Source organism: Asterias amurensis, chromosome 4, assembly GCF_032118995.1.
Source record: "Asterias amurensis chromosome 4, ASM3211899v1".
NCBI lineage: Eukaryota > Metazoa > Echinodermata > Asteroidea > Forcipulatida > Asteriidae > Asterias > Asterias amurensis.
The window spans coordinates 10,835,856-10,846,832 of NC_092651.1; the positions used below are offsets into that span (position 1 = coordinate 10,835,856).

At 36.7% G+C, this 10,977-nt stretch overlaps 1 long non-coding RNA gene and 1 other non-coding gene across 3 annotated transcripts; one reads left to right on the plus strand and one right to left on the minus strand.

Annotated features, from left to right (window-relative positions):
- Positions 1 to 46: 46 nt before the first annotated feature.
- On the minus strand, positions 47 to 3,785 carry LOC139936198 (uncharacterized). Of its 2 annotated transcripts, XR_011785914.1 has the most exons (4): positions 3,564 to 3,785; positions 1,637 to 1,764; positions 248 to 1,058; positions 47 to 203 (listed from the first exon to the last, which is right to left on the minus strand). It is a non-coding gene; the product is annotated as an uncharacterized lncRNA (long non-coding RNA). The 2 variants fall into 2 exon arrangements; XR_011785913.1 differs by having other exon boundaries at positions 47 to 1,058; positions 3,564 to 3,783.
- A 7,043-nt stretch (positions 3,786 to 10,828) lies between these two features.
- Positions 10,829 to 10,900, plus strand: Trnam-cau (transfer RNA methionine (anticodon CAU)). The gene has a single exon. It is a non-coding gene; the product is annotated as a tRNA-Met (tRNA).
- The last annotated feature ends 77 nt before the right edge of the window (positions 10,901 to 10,977 follow it).

Here is a 10,977-nt window from a genome sequence, read left to right on the forward strand (position 1 = left end):
GATCACATTTCAATTGCAATAACACTGTCCAAACATTAATTTCCTTTGTCTTGAAGAGTCGAGGCTCCATTTATTTGTGTCCAATGGTCTAATTAAGTTGTACAATAGTGGTGTGAACACAGAGGCCAAATATTACTCTGTTTGGGTTTATATAAAGAATCACTAATGGTGATCAGAATAAAGGAGTGTCACATTGCCCCAACCTAAGAGTCACATTGCCCCAACCTAAGAGTCAAATTGCCCCAACCTAAGAGTGTTTAGCCCCTGGAAGGTTGTCAATAAACGATCCCTCAGTTTAAAAGAATATACCAAAATTGCAATGACTTTAAAAAATTAAAAAATATCAAATTCTTGTTCCCTTAAAAACTAAAAGCAAGTTCCAATCAAATTATGAATGTGATTTTGTATGTTGAAATTTCTATTTAGATAGTGTGCAGTGAAATTAAAACAATATCAATTTAAAACATGAATTTCATTTTTGATATATTTGTTGAAACATGGTTTTAAACTAACATTTCCTTACAAACAAAATCACTTTATGGCATTTTTGGCTAAAACAGCAAATAATAGCAGCAAAAAACAAAACAACAGCACATCCCATCATGTTTTACAGTTGTTTAAACAACATTGTTGGAAATTAATAATGTTGTTTTAATGACTTTTAAAGATTCTTTAATCATAAGCATCCATAATGACAAAAAGAAAAGTTGTGGCCGAGTTGATGAGCAAAAACTTCAATAACCCATACAACAATTAACTTTATGAAAAACAAACCAGAGAGTTACACAATTGTAAACTTATTACACAGAGAAGTGGGGGGGGGGGGTACTCTCCAGATAAGGACCACCCAGACTAGAGAGCACCTACTGAACTGTGACTAGCTGTATAACTAGCTGTGACTAGCTGAAGTACCATGGAGGACCCTGCAGAGGCCAATGACAATGGACTTCCAAGTCCCCCAACATTGGCAAGCAGTTGTCTGATGACACCAAATGTTGACAAGTTTCCCATTTCTCACAATTCCACTGTAAGGCCACTCCCAAAGGAGTGGTTTAAACCTGATTATAAAAGGAGCAAAAAAGGAAGAACACATTAGTAAACCAGTTGGCTGAAGAAAATGAACTGATATTTATTCTTTAAAGCCATTGGACCCTTTCGGTAAACAGTTTTGTCAAAGGCCCACACTTTGTGTACCACAACGTCTACCCGGTATATCAAATAACAAACCTGTGAAAATTTAAGCTCAATTGGACATAGGAGTCAGGAGAAAACAACAGAAAAACCCACCCTTGTTTCAGCCTGTTTCGCAGTGTCATAACATGTGTTTAAAACAACTCCGTAACTCTCGTTAACGAGAATTTATATTGTTTTGCTGTTTTCTCAAAAAGTAAAGTTTTGCTGTTTTCTAAAAAAAACACCCTTGTCACACGAAGTTGTGTGTATTTAGATGGTTGAGTTCGAGACCTCCAGTTCTAAATCTGAGGTTTCGAAATCAAATTCGTGAAAAATTACATTTTTCTCTGAAATTATGGCACTTCAGAGGGAGCCGTTTCTCACAATGTTTTATACCATCAACCTCTCCCCATTACTCGTCACCAAGTAAGGTTTTCTGCCAATAATTATTTTGAGTAATTACCAATAGTGTCAACTGCCTTTCACCAATCAGAAGGCGGTAACCATGGTACTTAAATCACACCCAGCCAATCACTCAGCTACTGGATGCCAAATGGACTGTTTGAGAGTGTTGCCACATGTCCACTGTTTCTAGAAATTTAAAAATTACCATGGTAAATTGCAAAAAAATAAAGAATAAAATAAAAAATTAAATAAAAAGTCTGAATAATTATTGGCTTTCGAATTTTTATTTATTTTTTCCCCTTAATATTTATAATAAGGCGTATAAATAAAAAGTGGAAATTGAATCACCAAGCTGATGTTAAAATTTTAATATTTATAACAATATTGATACTATGAATATGAGGGTTACAAAAAGATCTCAAAAAATCTTAGAAAATAATATAAGGCACACGGCTTCTTTAAGTCTCTGTATTTTTTTCCCAGAATGCTCAGCAGGAAGTTCAGTCACATGATTTGATCATCGTGAATTGTGAATTGAAATAGGCCTAGTGTTTGATGAAATTTTTTTGGTGGGAATTTATTTTATATGGCCTCAACATTTCGACATATTTTTGTACCTTGTAGAAATGCCTAAAATACCAAAGTTTTTGCAAGTGCAAATAACCAGTGGAGCCTTTACATGTTTCTAAGTTTTGGTCGAGGGAGAGGAGACGCTTTGATTTGAATTTTAAGTGAGTCTTTGGTAGTGATGTTTGCTAGCCCCGCATGGCCACACAAGTGGGGCTAACTCTTTAATTGACAAATAAAACAATATTTTTTTTTTTTTACTTACTACACTAGGGACTGTTTATACCGCGCACAGAGACTAGAGAGGTAAAAGATTTGCCACGATTTTAGGGACACCTTGAATGAAAACAGGACCTCCTATCGTAGCGTCATACGCTATTGACCCTCATATGTTTTCGGTCCCAAACTTTGATTCCCGTTTACCGTGAGATTGTGCAAGCTGCACCGGTGACAGAAGCTATGCAGTTTACTCACGGTCTGTATTTTCATCAGGCTTAATCACGCTGAGAAAAAAGTTTCCTGTCGTTGGTTATGCTCAAACATTTATAAAATGATTGAATTTCGGTACAAATCACTAGTGCATTATTATGCCAACATTCAAATGAGTCAAAGAAACATCATCCAACCTCAAAAGTTCAAAACAAAATTACTATCTACTAGATTGAGTTTCATTCTGCTTAGGCACTAGATGGATCATGTGAGGTGGTTACTATTTGGGATTTTTTATTTTTTATTTTGATTTACTGAATACTGTAATACATTCCGATTAGCGTAATAAATATTAAGTCTACATTAAAGAGAAAATATCATAGATTGGTTTCTTATCTCCTGAAACCAAACATTACTGGTCTGAAATGGGGGAAAATGGATTGTTATGAAGTGTGTGTGTTTAAAAGGGGGTGGGGTGTTTTACTCTAATGCCTTGTGAAATTTCTGGATTCTAATAAAGTAGCCAAAATGCCTTAGGACAAAAATGTAATTAAATTTGTTTAGTAAGAAGTAAAATTTGAATAATATTTTTGATTTATTTTGCACGCCATACTAACTTCTGAATATTAAATAAAATACCAACCAATGAAAGGTGTGAAAACATGTGACGTTGCTCCAATATTGTGCATGCACAAGCACTGTTAATGGCGGACTGTCTCTTGTTTGTAAAGTAAAACCAAAACTTGAAAAATTTCAACACACGATGAAGTGTAGGTTGGCCTAAGTGTTATTGTTAAAAAATTGGACAGATGATTTGGGAACAAAATATTTAGTTTTTGATTGTGATGAATTTTTCTGCTATCCAACTGAGAACACATGACACCAGGATACGTAGAATCTGACACAAAAAGTGACAGTGACACTGACACCGACTGAGTATAAATCATAAATGTAATATTATACTTGCCACTGACACAGGTTACACTTACATTATACACTTACACACTGTTACACTCAGCGGCAAGGAACTAACCAATATTATCATTTTGGTCTCCGCCGAGGTCAAGACGAAAGTTAAGTGTCCTAGTTTCATCTGAAAAATTAACGGTGAACTAACTTTGGATGGAAAGCAGATGGACAACTCAATCAAAGCAACTGTCACGACTGTGTAATTTTTTTTAACGGTCCCCGTAAGTAGCGCTCTCATTGGTCACAAGTGTCTTAGTTTAATTAACGGTCTCCTTATGTAGCGCCCTCATACGAACTAGGTAGTTTAGTTTAGTTAACGGTCTCATTGTATAGCGCCCTCAATAAACCAGGTGGGACGTGTGCGTAGTAACGGATAAAAGACTGACACTAGTCTAGTATTTATAATTGCACATGCGCACACCAAAAACAGCATATACAGACCATTGAGCTCAATGAGGGCGCTACTTAATGTCACCACTAATGAATTAATTAAACTAAACACTCTACACCAAAGCAATACAGAGAGCGTTTATAATGTAGACAGTAAATAAAGCAAGCGACAATGTTTTTTCTTCAACAAAATTAGTTGTGCCCTCCAAAAAAGGCTGACCCATTCATTCAATTCAATACTATTAGTATTATTACTAGCTACGATTTACGAAGGCGAAGCTCGAGGGCTATTATAATAGCCTAAATCTTATTGGATATTATCAAATAAAAATAGGTCAGAACATCCTGACTAAGTTTAGTTCGTTCACTTTCAGGCCTGAAATTCGACAGGCTAGTTCGTAACGCCAAATCCTACCTTAATTAACGGATGCATGCCAGCCAGCAGCATACAGTTGACCATACAGACATGTACATGCACACGAATACTGCTGATGAGACAAGCGGCCAATGTACATGTGTGTATGTAGTACACAAACACATTATTAATATTATGCATGTCGCATGCAGACGATCGCGAAAGCACGTGCCAAGCTGACGTACAAAACTTATACCACACATCGGCCAATCATAACACAGATAGAAAGCTTACGTCACCGCACGTTATCCAATGAAATCATTCTCAAGGAAACCATTGGGCATGTAGACTAGACCAGTGCATGTCTTTATCATTGCGGGTACCAGTTAAAGGAGGGGACCAGCCTAGGCTGACCTTCCCCTCCGTTGGGGGCGCTATGTAAGGAGACCGTTAATTAAACTAATTAGCCGAAGTCGTAGGAGGGCGCTACATAAGGAGACCGTTAATTAAACTAAACACTTCTGACCACATTAGTTTATGGAGGACCGTTAAATAAAAAGAAACATGTTGAGTTATCCAACATGTAACTAACTCAAGGTGGTCCCGTGTTGTGATGTTTTTGATGAGGCCCCGCTGTCACTCAGGTTGGTGTGGCGATGTTTACCCTGTTCAGGAATTTAGGGGAAAGAGATGGGCGTTGGACTGGTTGTGTTGACGTATTCTGTGCGTGTTTGTATACCCAGGGAGGAATCTGCCTGGTCAACTACTCAACTTGTCGGTAAGTTTGTCGCAGACATGCTTATAATTACGGTCCAGCAAGAAAATTAGGACGGCAAGCTTCTTGCGCGTTCACCACACGTAATTAATTATGTAGATACATAATAAAAGTACCGGTTCACACCTTGTAGGCGTACACAGTAATCCATGAAATAACATTGTCAAGTAATAATACAACACGACACCACATGCGTACCGCCGCGCGCCGCAGTGAGCAGACGACCGAACAAAAGTGTGTAAGTTGCGAGCAAATACGTCACCACCTAGGACCAATCACAACACAGTATAGAAAGCTTACGTCACGCACGTTACCCAATTAAATCATTGCTAAATGAAAGCGTTGGGCACTATATCCTTCGTTGGGGGCGCTGTATAAGGAGACCGTTAACTAAACTATTTAGCCGAAGTCGTAGGAGGGCGCTATATAAGGAGACCGTTAATTAAACTAGGACACTTCTGACTATTACGATATGGTGGATGAACTGTTTGCTAAAAAGTAACAGTTGCCGAGTTATGCAACAACTTCAACTCTCCGTGGTCCCGTGTAGTAATGTTTTTGACGAGGCCCGTAAGGAGTCCAGTATGGGTGTGGATATTAGTTATGTTACACTGTTCAGGAAATAGGGGAAAGAGGTGGGCGTTGGAGGCATGGACTGGTTGTGTTGACGTATTCTGTGCCTGTCTATACACTCTACTGTCTGCCTGGTCAACTTGTCGGTAAGTTCGTAGTCAGTATGCTTAAATATTTACGGCCAGGAAAAAAATTAGGGCGGCAAGCTTCTTGCGCGTTCACCACCCGTCATTAATTATGTAGATACATGATAAAAAGCAACGGTTCACACCTTGTAGGCCTACACAGAATGGTAGTCCATGTCCCCATGAAACAAAAACATTGTCAAGTAATAATACAACACGACATCACATGCGTGCCGCCGCGCGCCGCAGTGAGCAGACGACCGAACAAAAGTGTGTAAGTTGCGAGCAAACTACGTCACCACCTAGGACCAATCACAACACAGTATGGAAAGCTTACGTCACGCACGTTAGCCAATTAAATTGCATCAATGAAAGCATTGGGCGCTATATCAGGAGACCGTTAACGTTATTAGCCGGAGTCTTAGGAGGAGGGCGCTATATAAGGAGACCGTTAATTAAACTGGGACGACACTCTGACCAATACGGAATATTATGGTTGACCGATAGAAAGAAACAGTTGCTGATAAGTGTGGGTGTGGATAATGTTACCCTGTTTAGGAATTAGGGGAAGAGGTGGGCTTCAAATTTACTGCTGTGTTGAAGATTATTCTGTGCGTGTATGTAACCTTTGGCTCTGGAGTTCTACTTGTCGGTAAGTTCGTCGTTAGTAGACAAACACAATCAGAAATGCTTATTTATTATTTTTTTTCCGGCAAGAAAATAAGGGCGACCAGCTCAATGAGCTTCACCACACGTATTATACGATGTATTACATGATGTAAGCTTCGGTTCTCACAATAATTTTTATACACACAGAAAGTAGTCGATAAAACAACATTACATTGTCAAGTAATGCACACTCTGCATGCATCACATGCATGCCGCCGCCGCAGAGGAGAGAGCAGACGACCGAAAAAAATGTGTAATAAGTTACTACCAAACTACGTCACCTCGGACCAATCACACCACAGTATGGAAAGCTTACGTCACGCACGTTATCCAATGAAATCATTGCATCAATTAAACCGTTGGTAGTGCAGACTAGCAGGGAATGTTCTTATCATTGCGGATACCAGCTAAATGAGGGGACCAGTCTAGGCTGACCTTATCCTCCGATGGGGGCGCTATATAAGGAGACCGTTAAAAAAATAATCAAACCTATTTTTATGCCTGACGACTATAACTGCGCTGTGTCGTCTATGGCGTGTCAAACGTTGCATTATTCGATAATGTACAATATATGTGCGATGTTTCTCATATATATGCGATAATTGTCACATATGTGCGATATTCATTTGATGTATGCAATAAATGTAATATATATGCAATAAATGTAATATATATGCAACAAATGTAATACATATGCAATAAATGTAATATATATGCAATAAATTGTAATATATGTGCGATAAATTGTAATATATGTGCGATAAATTGTAATATATGTGCGATAAATTGTAATATGTGTGCGATAAATTGTAATATATGTGCGATAAATTGTAATATATGTGCGATAAATTGTAATAACTGTGCAATAATTTGCAATATATGTGCGATAATTTGCAATAGAGATGCGATAAGTTTTAATATATGTTTGATAATTTTGTAGTATATTATATGCGATCATTTGTATGCGATGTTTTGTGACGGTATACATATGCGATAATTTAATATACATGTGCGATGTTCGTTCTTATATGTGCGAAAACGGAATTGTGGGATATAGTACGCTTCCTGTCCACTTGATCCCCGTATCCGTAATGTTTTAGATCGGGCCAGACTATACTCTGGACGGTATAGTATGGTTCCTATGGTTCAATGAGATTGTCGTAGGGTTTATAGTGATGGTCAGGGTACGAGACTCGAGCAGCGTATTTCCGAAATAGCCAGCCAGCCGCGTATTCGGATAATAGAACACATACAGTACAGGGAGGTGACAAAATGTTGCATTTTGCTCAAATCTGAAGGTGAAGATCTGTTTTACTCGAACGAATTCTGCAATATTAGCATAATTTAGAATTTTTAATTGATAATATGTCAATTTCATAGCTTCACATGATTAAAAAAATAATTTTTAAAAAGTGAAAAACATTAACAAAACGTCAAAAAATGACCCGCAAACGAAAAGGCAAACATTTTTATTTTGTATTTTTTGCATTTTTTAATATGTCAAAAAAACATCACTGTGAAATACAAAACCATAACTTGAAAAGAATTTATACCCTTCGTTAAAACAAAACATTTAATTTGTAATCCAGAACTTTCAAGACTAATATAGTGGGCGTATCAAATTTTGGAGCTGGGTAAATTTGGTTCACTATCTAGTGGTTAATTAACCACAGTTATTCTGACGCCATTGTCAATGTACATTCCGCCCAATTACATAGACGGTGCACTTAAACACAATTTGAAAAGAATTTGAACCCTTCGTTAAGACAAAAAGTTGCTTTCTTGTTCCAGAATCTTGAAGGAAGATAGACTGGACGTATCAAATTTTGAGCTGGCTAAATTGGTCAACTATTATTGATTCTGCAATAAAAAGAAAATGTTTGTCTTATCAATTACTAAATAAATTGTTTTATTGTTCGTAAGCATATACTCTTATGTTTGAAAGAAAAACACTTCTATTTCCAGGTGACTTTAAATCGTAGAACAGTTAAAGTTAGTAAATTACCGAGCTATATCTGAAACACTCATGATTGATTATTTTTAATTGTTGTCAATAAAATTTAAAAGTTCTTGTGCTATAAAAATTCAACTGTGTCTTGTTTGCAAAATCATTTTTCAAATTGTTTGAATCTTAGTCATCACATTTATAGTTATGTCAGCCGCGAGCAAAAAGTGGTGACACCCTTCGATAAGACAAACAATTTCTTTAAACATTTTCTTTAAACATTTTCTTTTTATTGCAGAATCAATAATAGTTGACCAATTTAGCCAGCTCAAAATTTGATACGTCCAGTCTATCTTCCTTCAAGGTTCTGGAACAAGAAAGCAACTTTTTGTCTTAACGAAGGGTTCAAATTCTTTTCAAATTGTGTTTAAGTGCACCGTCTATGTAATTGGGCGGAATGTACATTGACAATGGCGTCAGAATAACTGTGGTTAATTAACCACTAGATAGTGAACCAAATTTACCCAGCTCCAAAATTTGATACGCCCACTATATTAGTCTTGAAAGTTCTGGATTACAAATTAAATGTTTTGTTTTAACGAAGGGTATAAATTCTTTTCAAGTTATGGTTTTGTATTTCACAGTGATGTTTTTTTGACATATTAAAAAATGCAAAAAATACAAAATAAAAATGTTTGCCTTTTCGTTTGCGGGTCATTTTTTGACGTTTTGTTAATGTTTTTCACTTTTTAAAAATTATTTTTTAATCATGTGAAGCTATGAAATTGACATATTATCAATTAAAAATTCTAAATTATGCTAATATTGCAGAATTCGTTCGAGTAAAACAGATCTTCACCTTCAGATTTGAGCAAAATGCAACATTTTGTCACCTCCCTGTACTGTATGTGTTCTATTATCCGAATACGCGGCTGGCTGGCTGTTTCGGAAATACGCTGCTCGAGTCTCGTACCCTGACCATCACTATAAACCCTACGCCAATCTCATTGAACCATAGGAACCATACTATACCGTCCAGAGTATAGTCTGGCCCGATCTAAAACATTACGGATACGGGGATCAAGTGGACAGGAAGCCATACTATAACCCACAATTCCGTTTTCGCACATATATAAGAATGAACATCGCACATGTATATTAAATTATCGCATATGTATACCGTCACAAAACATCGCATACAAATGATCGCATATAATATACTACAAAATTATCAAACATATATTAAAACTTATCGCATCTCTATTGCAAATTATCGCACATATATTGCAAATTATTGCACATATATTACAATTTATCGCACATATATTACAATTTATCGCACATATATTACAATTTATCGCACACATATTACAATTTATCGCACATATATTACAATTTATCGCACATATATTACAATTTATCGCACATATATTACAATTTATCGCACATATATTACAATTTATCGCACATATATTACAATTTATCGCACATATATTACAATTTATCGCACATATATTACAATTTATCGCACATATATTACAATTTATTGCATATATATTATATTTATTGCATATATATTACATTTATTGCATATATATTACATTTATTGCATACATCAAATGAATATCGCACATATGTGACAATTATCGCATATATATGAGAAACATCGCACATATATTGTACATTATCGAATAATGCAACGTTTGACACGCCATAGTCGTCGTGTACTTCTGACCAATGCGAACTCCTGGTTCCCCCGGCCCTTGAGACCCGTTCGTTAAAATTAATTTGCTGCTGTCTCCGTGGTCCGTGATTTTGCACGCGGTTGAGGTTATCGGGTGGCAGAATTATGTGGTATCTTAATTAATTTTTGTTGTTGATCTTTGGCGTGCATAGGCTTGATAGAGAGTTTGGTCCAGAGTGTCCAGAGTGGTCCAAATAACCAGTGAGACCTAAATTCGGAAGTCCACTTTTCCTGAGCAGGGGGAACAACACTTTTGACCTTCAGTGATTTATTGCAAACCCATGGTCAGTCACTTGGTTGGATGCTTGGATGGTTAGGCCCACGGCGTTTTTCAAGAGGGGAGGACTGGATGTTTTGTTCTAGATGTTAAAAAATAAATGCGTCCATCAGTGATAGGATTTAATTTACACTTCTTGTTTAACTACGGGTAGAAATTTGACAATATTGTCCCTATTTATTATTATTAATAAAAAGTACTAGCCCGCCTCATTTATTACAAAATCCCTTATTTACCCATTTTTATTTTATTTATTACAACAATTATTTAATAAATAACCTAGTTTCATGTGTCACGTTGGACAAGCAGTTAGCTTTCTAGGCGTGTACTCATCAAGCACGTGAACCTAATAATTTCTTTCATGGTCGGTACTGCGATTGCATCATCTATTTCACAGGTACTTAAACCGACTTAAGTATTGAAGTTCATCACAGCAGAGTGGCGCAGTGGAAGCGTGCTGGGCCCATAACCCAGAGGTCCGAGGATCGAAACCTCGCTCTGCTAATAATTTTTGTCTAGTTCTGAAAAAATTGTACCTAAAATCCTCAGGAACCAGTGAGCGGCCGGACTTGTTCCTCATT